Here is a 9,939-nt window from a genome sequence, read left to right as displayed (position 1 = left end):
TTGAAATTAGTCTAAAATCAGTTTTGGAATTGGTTTTGACATAATTTAAAGTGTAATTGAAATTTACCAAATATGAGGTATTGAAATTCTAAATATTATATTTGTCTAAGTAGAGCTAACGTTTTTGTCCACATCAAATTAAACTTTGAAGTTATTTGTGAAGTTAAGAATCTACTTAAACTTTAAGTAAAGTTTTTAATTTATTTAGTTCGTACTTCAAAAACGAAATATTCTTGTAAAATTAGAGCAAGATTTAAATCAAGTGATTTTTATTTAAATCGTTGATTTAAATCACCCACTGCATTTCAATGGAGGAATAAAAAATGACAAACAAATAGGGTCTTATAAAATTAAAATACATAGAAAATCTGAGCAAACTAAAATATTGAATAATAAATTTAATTAAGATTAAATTTAATTCAAGATTAGCTTACTGATAAAAGTAAAATAAACGTTACAGGAAAAGAGCCATTATTGTATAAAAATCAATAAAATCAAAAAATCTAATTTAATTAAAAAAATCAAAAAAGTGCCGCTTATTGTTCAAAAGACATTTTGAAGGAAAAAATAGCGCGAACCTAAGGCTATATGCCAGCTTGCGCGCGACCACGTTCCTATATCTAGTGCTCGGATTTCGATTAATTTTTATCCATGAATAAAATAAGCTCGGCGATGTTTAAATAATATTTATTTAAATAACCAATAGTTGAATAAAAATTGTAAAATGTTTAAATAATCGAAAGTGAATAAGCCTATTATTTAAATAAAACAAACAATTATTTAAATAAATGCCACTTTTATTCAAATAAATGCTTGGTCGCGTAAAAAACATAATTAAATAAGTTAAAATGATATTCTTTTTACCAACATTTTTTAAATAAATCGGAAAATTTGTGGATAATGAATAAACAATTCCGAGCACTAATCCTATCTGATGAATACTGAGCTCTTAAAATACGCATTACGTACTACTTCTGACTACGGTGAGAGCCATTTGACATAGCCAACACGTGAACATCCCAATAAAAATTCGTTCCATTACAGACAGTTGAAAGATGGGGCTAGACCCTTAAATATACCTCGGCTTTAAAATTTCCACACAAAGTAATCTGAGTAAACGGATACTGTACATTCTAAACACTAAATCACAGTCCTAGCTTAGTCACTTTTTTCTTTTCTTCAATCCAAAAAGGAAAAAAAAAAATCTATTTCAGAAAAAAAGCGCCCATCTATTACCTAAATTCAAATTAAGAAATGAAAACTTGACTTCTTTCGAGGATTATAATTTTTTTCTTGAAGATTTTTCAACCCGATAATAAACATTGGGTTCCGGGTCCTTCTCTTTATTTATCGTCAGACTTGATATTAATACATATAATATATATATAATATAATCTGAATGCTGTTTTTTTTGTTGCAATCCTCCGGTTTGTCGTAAGGCTTCGAAATTTCTCGAATAACGTTCCGCCATTTTCTCTTAGCACGTGCAGCGCCATCACGAGGCGAACTCCCGCGGGTTTCTATTTTTTTTCTAAGTCGGAAACACGGCAATAGGTGGCGCCCCGCTGCGCCTGACGCATACCGACCCCGCGAGCTCCATTCCGAGGGAGGCTGGAATTTCACGGACGGTTTTTTTCGCTTCTTAGGACCCTGCCGAAGAATTTAGCAAATACAAAATACTTTATATTAAATTTGTTTTATATTTTTTTTATTAACCGCGTGGTAATGGTTAGAAATTCTTTCTTTTGGGTCGCTATGCCGCGTTTGGGAATGTTCCTAATTCGCGAAATTGCCCACAGATTCGGGTTCTCTATTTAACTTGACAGATTTTATGCCTTTACAACCTATTAATTTGAAAATGTACGCTATAAATATTTTAACTTTTTTTTTCCTTTTCTACTGCACTGACGGCTTTAAGAATCGGTTTGATCGGGAACGTATTTGGGTGTTACTGAGAACGTACGAGTGTTCCTTCAAAATCGTTTCAGATCAACTATCACCATCTACTATAACTTAAACCAAGAACGTGGCCTATTTTTTCTCAGCAATGAGAGGGAGGTAAGGAAAATGGCGCTTACTCTGCTTACATACTCTTCGAGTATGACTGGGATTTTGAAGTAGAAATTAAAATATTCTTGCCACTCCATTTTCGTAATTATGTAACGCCATCTATTCTAGTTACGGAAATTTTATTTATTTAACTGATAATTCCTCACTAGAAACTATAATTTAAAAATATTATATATATTTTGTTTTAATTAATTTATTGATGCAGAGAGTTTAAATACAAGAATGATTTTAACAATATGAATGATGATTTAACAATTTAATTTTTAGTAATATTCTCAACACGATAATAAACATTGAAAAATAAAATAAAACCATCCGTTTGAGAGAAAGAAAAAATAGTTTCGAAGCGACTATCTCAAAATCATTTCAAGAAAATTAGCAATTCCGAAAAAAAAGTCCAAAATGCAGAGGTTTTTTTTGGTCGTTGGATCATTCATATATTTTGCTCCGACTCGATTTTGAGATAAGAGAATTGTAAAAGATAAATTGTTTGGAAGTAGGACCGTCTGCACCCCGCGCAACAATCTTTGTCTCTGATCTGAGTCTTCGTCGTCAATAATAGTTCGAAAATTCGTCCTAATCGCTCTTACACGCAGCGTACCTAAAAGATGACGGAATCCCCCCGCGTTTACATCCACCTTCGCTTTATATTTAAACGCGGTCGACAGCGGTCCTTTACATATTAAACGTTGCGAATTGTCATTGAGGTCTTTTCAGTACACGTGATAAACTATAAGTTCCATTTCCCCTTCAATTGCCGGTGCTGTGTAGTTAAAACAAATGGACGAAGGGCAACATAAAGTCCGCCGCTTACGTCGCCATCTATTTTCGAGAAAACGAACATTTATCAAGAGAAGAACAATAATTATTTTATAATATTATATTAAACTAATTTTATATTAATTTAATTCTTAATTTCAATTAAATATTAATTCCAATTAAATATTAATTTCAATTAAATATTAATTTCAATTAAATATTAATTTCAATTAAATATTAATTTCAATTAAATATTAATTTCAATTAAATATTAATTTCAATTAAATATTAATTTCAATTAAATGTTAATTTCGTTCAAGAATGAAATTAACATTTAATTGAAATTTAAGAATGAAATTAACATTTAATTGAAATTTAAGAATGAAATTAACATTTAATTGAAATTTAAGAATGAAATTAACATTTAATTGAAATATAAGATTATATTTCAATTAAATGTTAATTTCATTCTTAAATTTCAATTAAATGTTAATTTCATTCTTATATTTCAATTAAATGTTAATTTCATTTTAAATTTCAATTAAATGTTAATTTCATTCTTATATTTCAATTAAATGTTAATTTCATTCTTAAATTTCAATTAAATGTTAATTTCATTCTTATATTTCAAAGAAATATTAATTTATTTCTTATACTTCAAAGAAATATTCATGTATTTCTTATATTTCAAAGAAATATTAATTTATTTCTTATACTTCAAAGAAATATTAATTTATTTCTTATACTTCAAAGAAATATTAATGTATTTCTTATACTTCAAAGAAATATTAATTTATTTCTTATACTTCAAAGAAATATTAATGTATTTCTTATACTTCAAAGAAATATTAATTTATTTCTTATACTTCAAAGAAATATTAATTTATTTCTTATACTTCAAAGAAATATTAATTTATTTCTTATACTTCAAAGAAATATTAATTTGAATAGTTTAATTCTTATACTTCAATGAAATATTAATTTTAATAGTTTAATTCTTATACTTCAATGAAATATTAATTTTAATAGTTTAATTCTTATACTTCAATGAAATATTAATTTTAATAGTTTAATTCTTATACTTCAATGAAATATTAATGTTAATAGTTTAATTCTTATACTTCAATGAAATATTAATGTTAATAGTTTAATTCTTATACTTCAAAGAAATATTAATTTATTTCTTATACTTCAAAGAAATATTAATTTGAATAGTTTAATTCTTATACTTCAATGAAATATTAATTTTAATAGTTTAATTCTTATACTTCAATGAAATATTAATTTTAATAGTTTAATTCTTATACTTCAATGAAATATTAATTTTAATAGTTTAATTCTTATACTTCAATGAAATATTAATGTTAATAGTTTAATTCTTATACTTCAATGAAATATTAATGTTAATAGTTTAATTCTTATACTTCAATGAAATATTAATGTTAATAGTTTAATTCTTATGAAATCAATGAAATATTAATTTTTTTCTTACATTTCAATGAAATATTAATTTTTTTCTTACATTTCAATGAAATATTAATTTTTTTCTTACATTTCAATGAAATATTAATTTTTTTCTTACATTTCAATGAAATATTAATTTTTTTCTTACATTTCAATGAAATATTAATTTGAATAGTTTAATTCCTATACTTCAATGAAATATTAATTTAATTCTTATACTTCAATTAAATATGAATTTTTTTCTTACATGTCAATGAAATATTAATTTGAATAGTTTAATTCTAATACTCCAAAGAAATATTAATTTAATTCTTATATTTCAATTAAATATTAATTTCATTTTTGTACTTCAATGAAATATTAGTTTTGTTCTTATACTTTAATGAAATATTAATTTAATTCTTATATTTCAATGAAATATTAATTTAATTCTTATATTTCAATGAAATATTAATTTAATTCTTATACTTCAATGAAATATTAATTTCATTTTATATTCTTATTATTCATATATTCTTAAATTACGCCTTCAAGTTCAACCTCCAGCCCCAATAGCTACTAGCTAGAGTGCTACATATTCCTAAAAACAGACAGCGACGAAGCGAAGAGAAATGCCCTCTATATCTGCTAATTGGCAGATATCCAAAGACCGCTCTACCTTGGTCAATGGTGTCAACCTTCACGAAATTTATTAAAATTATTGTCCCATTATCATAATATGATAGATTGCGCCATCTAGAATGCACCGGAATAAAAAACCTATATATTTAATTTTTCGGAAACTATGGACGAACTAGCTGAAATGTTGTAGTGCTCCGCCATCGGTTGTTTTATTGTCGAGGGTCTGAGTGGAAATTGAAAAGGGAGACAGAGATAGATGGCGGTGAAAAATGATTTATACTTTCATTGTGCTGCCCTCTATTATATAAACGCGGCACTGTACTCTATCCGTTACCAAGGTCAAACGTTTTCCAACCTGACCTCTTAAACAAGCAAGGGAGAAAAAAAAACATTTATTTCAAAGATTTCCAGATACAATTTTGTATTTTTCAATTTAAAAAATAAAATTGTTGACGAGCTCAATTTTTGTGATCACCCTAATGCCCAAAATTTCCCCATCAAGCCCACAATACCTTATCTAAATACATTTTAATTTTGTTTTTAAAAAATAGGGTAATCCTATGTCTTAAACCCGGATTTTGTTTTCGTAAAACACCAATGTAGTCGCGAATTTGCATAAATATTATTTTCGTATTTTAACAAGACCAAAAAAAGGCTGTACATTTATCTCTATTTCAATTTAGGAATTAAAGAAGCAAATCCTATTTTAAAAACCCAAATCAATTATACGATGACAGATCCTATAAACTTAAGCCCGATCCGCATAAATCAACATTGAATGAAATCAATTTAAATCAGCCCCCTAAAAAAAATATCCAAATAGTTGAAAGCAAACCGGCTGGATTTCTCTCTCTAGTAGAAGAAAATATTTTAAAATACATTTCCTGACAACTGGAAATATAAAAAAACCACGGTTACCCAAAAAAATATCTTACAAATTGGCTTGCCATACAAATTTCTTTGGCTTTTTTATTGCTCGCAAAATTTCTAAGCGAAATGTAGAAGAAAAAAATTATTCTTAAAACATTTTCTCAATATATATAAAACAAGGTAATTCCTAAAAGCCTCAAAATGTTACGGTTAAAAATCCCCCACTTAATTCGAATTAGGGTTACTTGAAGGTTTTCCTTAGCGCGAAGTAACGTCACCCGTACCGTTTCGTCAGCCTCGAAGGTATACTATCCGGTTAGGAGTAACGGATTCAAATTTTTGAAAGTGGCCGTATTTCAAAGGGCAGTTTTGGCAGCGCTAAAAGAAATGGCCCTCGCGCAAATAAAGCCGTCAGGTGCCACTCTTTCGAGTAAGAAAGATATATTTATACGTAGCAACCCCGGCTGAAGGAGGGTACCACTTAAAAACAACTCAGGATCATGTCTCCAGGGGGCGTCCCGATCTGCCTTTTTTGTTGGAAAAATAGCTTTTTGACTTTTTAGTGCTTGTTCGCTGACCCCCCCCCCCCCCTTTTACCTTTAGGCTTTCAGAGCTCGTGAAGTTTATGCACCGAAACAGTCTATAATACAAAGATATATTTTTTATTATTTTCTATGGCCTCCAAAAAAACATTTCTACTTTTTTTTTTTCAAGTATTGAGATGTCCGGATGTATAGAACGTATTGGTGTGGTTTTAAAAATTAATTTGTTTTGGGAATAAAATGGTTTCATTGAACATAACGCGCTGTCTTTAAATAATTTTGAATGAAAATTAAATGAATTGAATTTCGCTGGGAATCGTCAAATGAGGTGTCAAGGATATTTTTCATACATACATCTAACAATTGTAAGAGCGCCTGAGTTGTAACAGAAGAATATAATTATTTCTTACGAAATAAGTATCCTTCTCTCCTTTATTATTATTGTTATTCGCTTGAAACATGTACCTTTACAGGCTTCAAAAGGTGTTTCGAGTAAAAAAATAGTTTATAAAAATTATATTTCATATTTTTTATAAATTAGTCTAGATAGATACCTCGATAGATACTCTGTTAAAAGATTAGATTATATACTTCTGGTAATAGGCTAATTCGTTTTAATTTTTTCAGGGTATTTTACATCATTGAACATTTATAGAGGTTTTTTCAATCAAATTACTACTATAAAATACTAATTATTTTTTAAATTGGTATAATTACGAATAAAATATAAATGAAAGGAAAATTTACGAATTGGAAAAACTCTCAGTCAAAATTTTAATAAAGTATGTTAATAAAAAGAATTAAATGAAAAATTACGAATTGTAAAACCTGTCGATTAAAATTTTCATAAAGTATATTAATAAATGAATGAAATGAAAAATTACAAATTGTAAAACCTCTCGATTAAAATTTTCATAAAGTATATCAATAAATGAATGAAATGAAAAATTACAAATTGGAAAAACTCTCAGTTAAAATTTTAATAAAGTATGTTAATAAATTAATAAAATGAAAAATAACGAATAGGAAAACCTCTCGATTAAAATTTTAATAAAGTTTGTTAATAAATTAATAATATTAAAAATTACAAATTGGAAAAATTATCAGTTAAAATTTTAATAAGTATGTTAATAAATGAATGAATTGAAAAAAATTAAATAAAATACGAAATCAATATTTTATTTATAACTTACCCCAGCGTATGCCAATAATTTTTGTCCTAACTAAAACTAAATGTTTTAGAAATACTTAAAGTTTTCTAAATTTCATAATAATATTCAATTATTGTTTAATAGACAAATTGTTAATTGTTAATTTTAGGTAGAAATCTATTACTTTCCCCGAAGAACTTCTGAGGAACACAAATTGGCAAATTTCGTGCTTACAGAATTTTCAACAACTACTTTATCAATTCATAATTTCCGCTTTAAAATCGTTTTTTTTTTCAATCGACGCTAAAATGTTTATTTATCAAAAAAAGATAAATAAGCTGAAGTAAAAATACGGAATTCTCCAAACGCTTGCGATCAAATTCCACGAATTAAACCCTATTTTTGAACGAAAACCCCCGTAAAACTAGCGCGTACAATTTCGGCTTCTTTTGAAAAATTTAAACACTCCCCTCTTCAATTGAAGGTCCATTGCTAGAATCGGGCCGCTTTTGGAAAAGATTCGGAGGATCTAAAAATCAATCTCCGACTTCATCCATTGCCAAGTCGAGATTGGAACTTTTCCTTTTACGAAAGCAAAAAAAAGAAGATAAGATTGCTACAACAAAAGGTTTTTTTTTTACAATTTCGGGTAAAAAGAGAGAAAATTACGTAGGAAGGTGCGGACTTTTAACATTAGGCCGCTGTTGCCTAAAAAGTCATTTCAATCTGGAATCTGTCACCGTTTTTTTCTTCACCGAATTTTCTTCACAAAAGTTAGGGGTCCTCTCACTCTTTTAATGGCGGGACTGCGAGCGGGCGGTCTTCTTGGCCAATTTGAAGACCCCAAAGTGCCCTCTAACCCCCCCCCTCCCCCACTCTCGAGTAATCTTTACGTGATATTGTATCGATGGTTGCTTGTTACGGCTTGGAAATTCTGCCGAAAAGCGTTTTTGTGACGTTTTATCGACGAGTTTTATATAGAGTACAAAAAAAGCCAGCTCTATTGTTGGTGTGGAGCTTGTTACGATTTCTTTCAATTCTACTCCATTGTGTCGCCTAAAATGCCGAGGATAGCGTTTGTATCGACATCTAGGCGTGAACTTTGAAGTTAAAAAGGGAAACGGCTCTGTAATAGAGATGTTTTCCGTGCCTCGTAAATGCCCATACGCTTTAGAGTCAATATACGGGATTTTTGTTGAAGATAAATTGTTAAAAAACTGTTTTGGTTCTCAATCCTTGGTTCGGTTCAAACATTCCTAATAAGATCTTGCCAAGAATCAATTTATTATTTATAATTATATGGAATAATTATGTTGAGATGATATTTAGGGTTGTTTCCAATTCAGTATGCTCCTTCACCTAAAGAAATCAAATCAAATTGCATTGAAGCGCAAGCCGGTGACGTGTTTTATTCCCCCTTTCGGGGCGGGGGGAACACTCACAAGGAGACTACCCGAGGTGTTACACACCGATTTTGTTCAAACTCGGGGGATTGGTAGACCTTCGTGTAACTTGGAAAATCCTTAAGGGATTTTATTCAATGGGCAACGGTTTTGCCATGGCAACGAAAAATGTTTTTGACAACATAAAATAACATGGGATTTTGACCGATTTCCTTGTGAAAAGATTGATAAAAAATTGATAAAAAATTTGACCAATTTTGTTTTTTTTTTCGTCAATTTTTATCAATTTTTTTTTTATAATTTTGGTATTTTAATTTTTTTCCAATTTTGTAAAATGTTTTACAGGGGGGGGGGTGGACTATTGGAATCGGTCAAAATCCCATGTTATTTTCAATGGGAAAATTTCCATTTTAAGTTGTCAAAAACATTTTTCGTTGCCACGGCAAAACCGTTGCCCATTGAATAAAATCCCTTTAGGGTTTTTCAAGTTACACGAAGGTCTACAATTGCCCCGAGTTTGAACAAAATCGGTGTGTAACACCTCGGGTAGTCTGCTTTAATTATTTGAGTCCAAATTGGAAGTTCAAACATTGTCAAATATTTGAAAAGGAATCTTAGAGGTTTCCCGAGGTGCGGGTCACTCTGTTGCAGGGTGTCCTAATAATCATAATTTAAAATTGAATAATTTATAAATAATTTTTTGTACAGACAAAGCTAAAGATTTGATTTCAACTATATTTAATCATGATTTAGTCCAGGAAGTCATCTGCTCCTCGGGTTTCCCTTTGGAAATAGTTCTGAAAAAGTGCGAAAATATTCAAGAGGAATTACTGAATATGTATCCAGATTTTTGTAAACGTCGGTGTGGCCCTTGGAAATAGTGCTCGGAATTGTTTATTCATTATCCACAAATTTTCCGATTTATTTAAAAAACGTTGGTAAAAAGAATATAATTTTAACTTATTTTATTATGTTTTTTACGCAACCAAGCATTTATAATAAAATGGTATTTATTTAAATAATTGTTTGTTTTATTTAAATAATAGGCTTATTCACTTT

Source organism: Leiobunum rupestre, chromosome 4 (assembly GCF_980474605.1).
Source record: "Leiobunum rupestre chromosome 4, qqLeiRupe1.1.hap1, whole genome shotgun sequence".
Lineage (NCBI taxonomy): Eukaryota > Metazoa > Arthropoda > Arachnida > Opiliones > Sclerosomatidae > Leiobunum > Leiobunum rupestre.
This window is presented reverse-complemented; position numbering follows the sequence as displayed.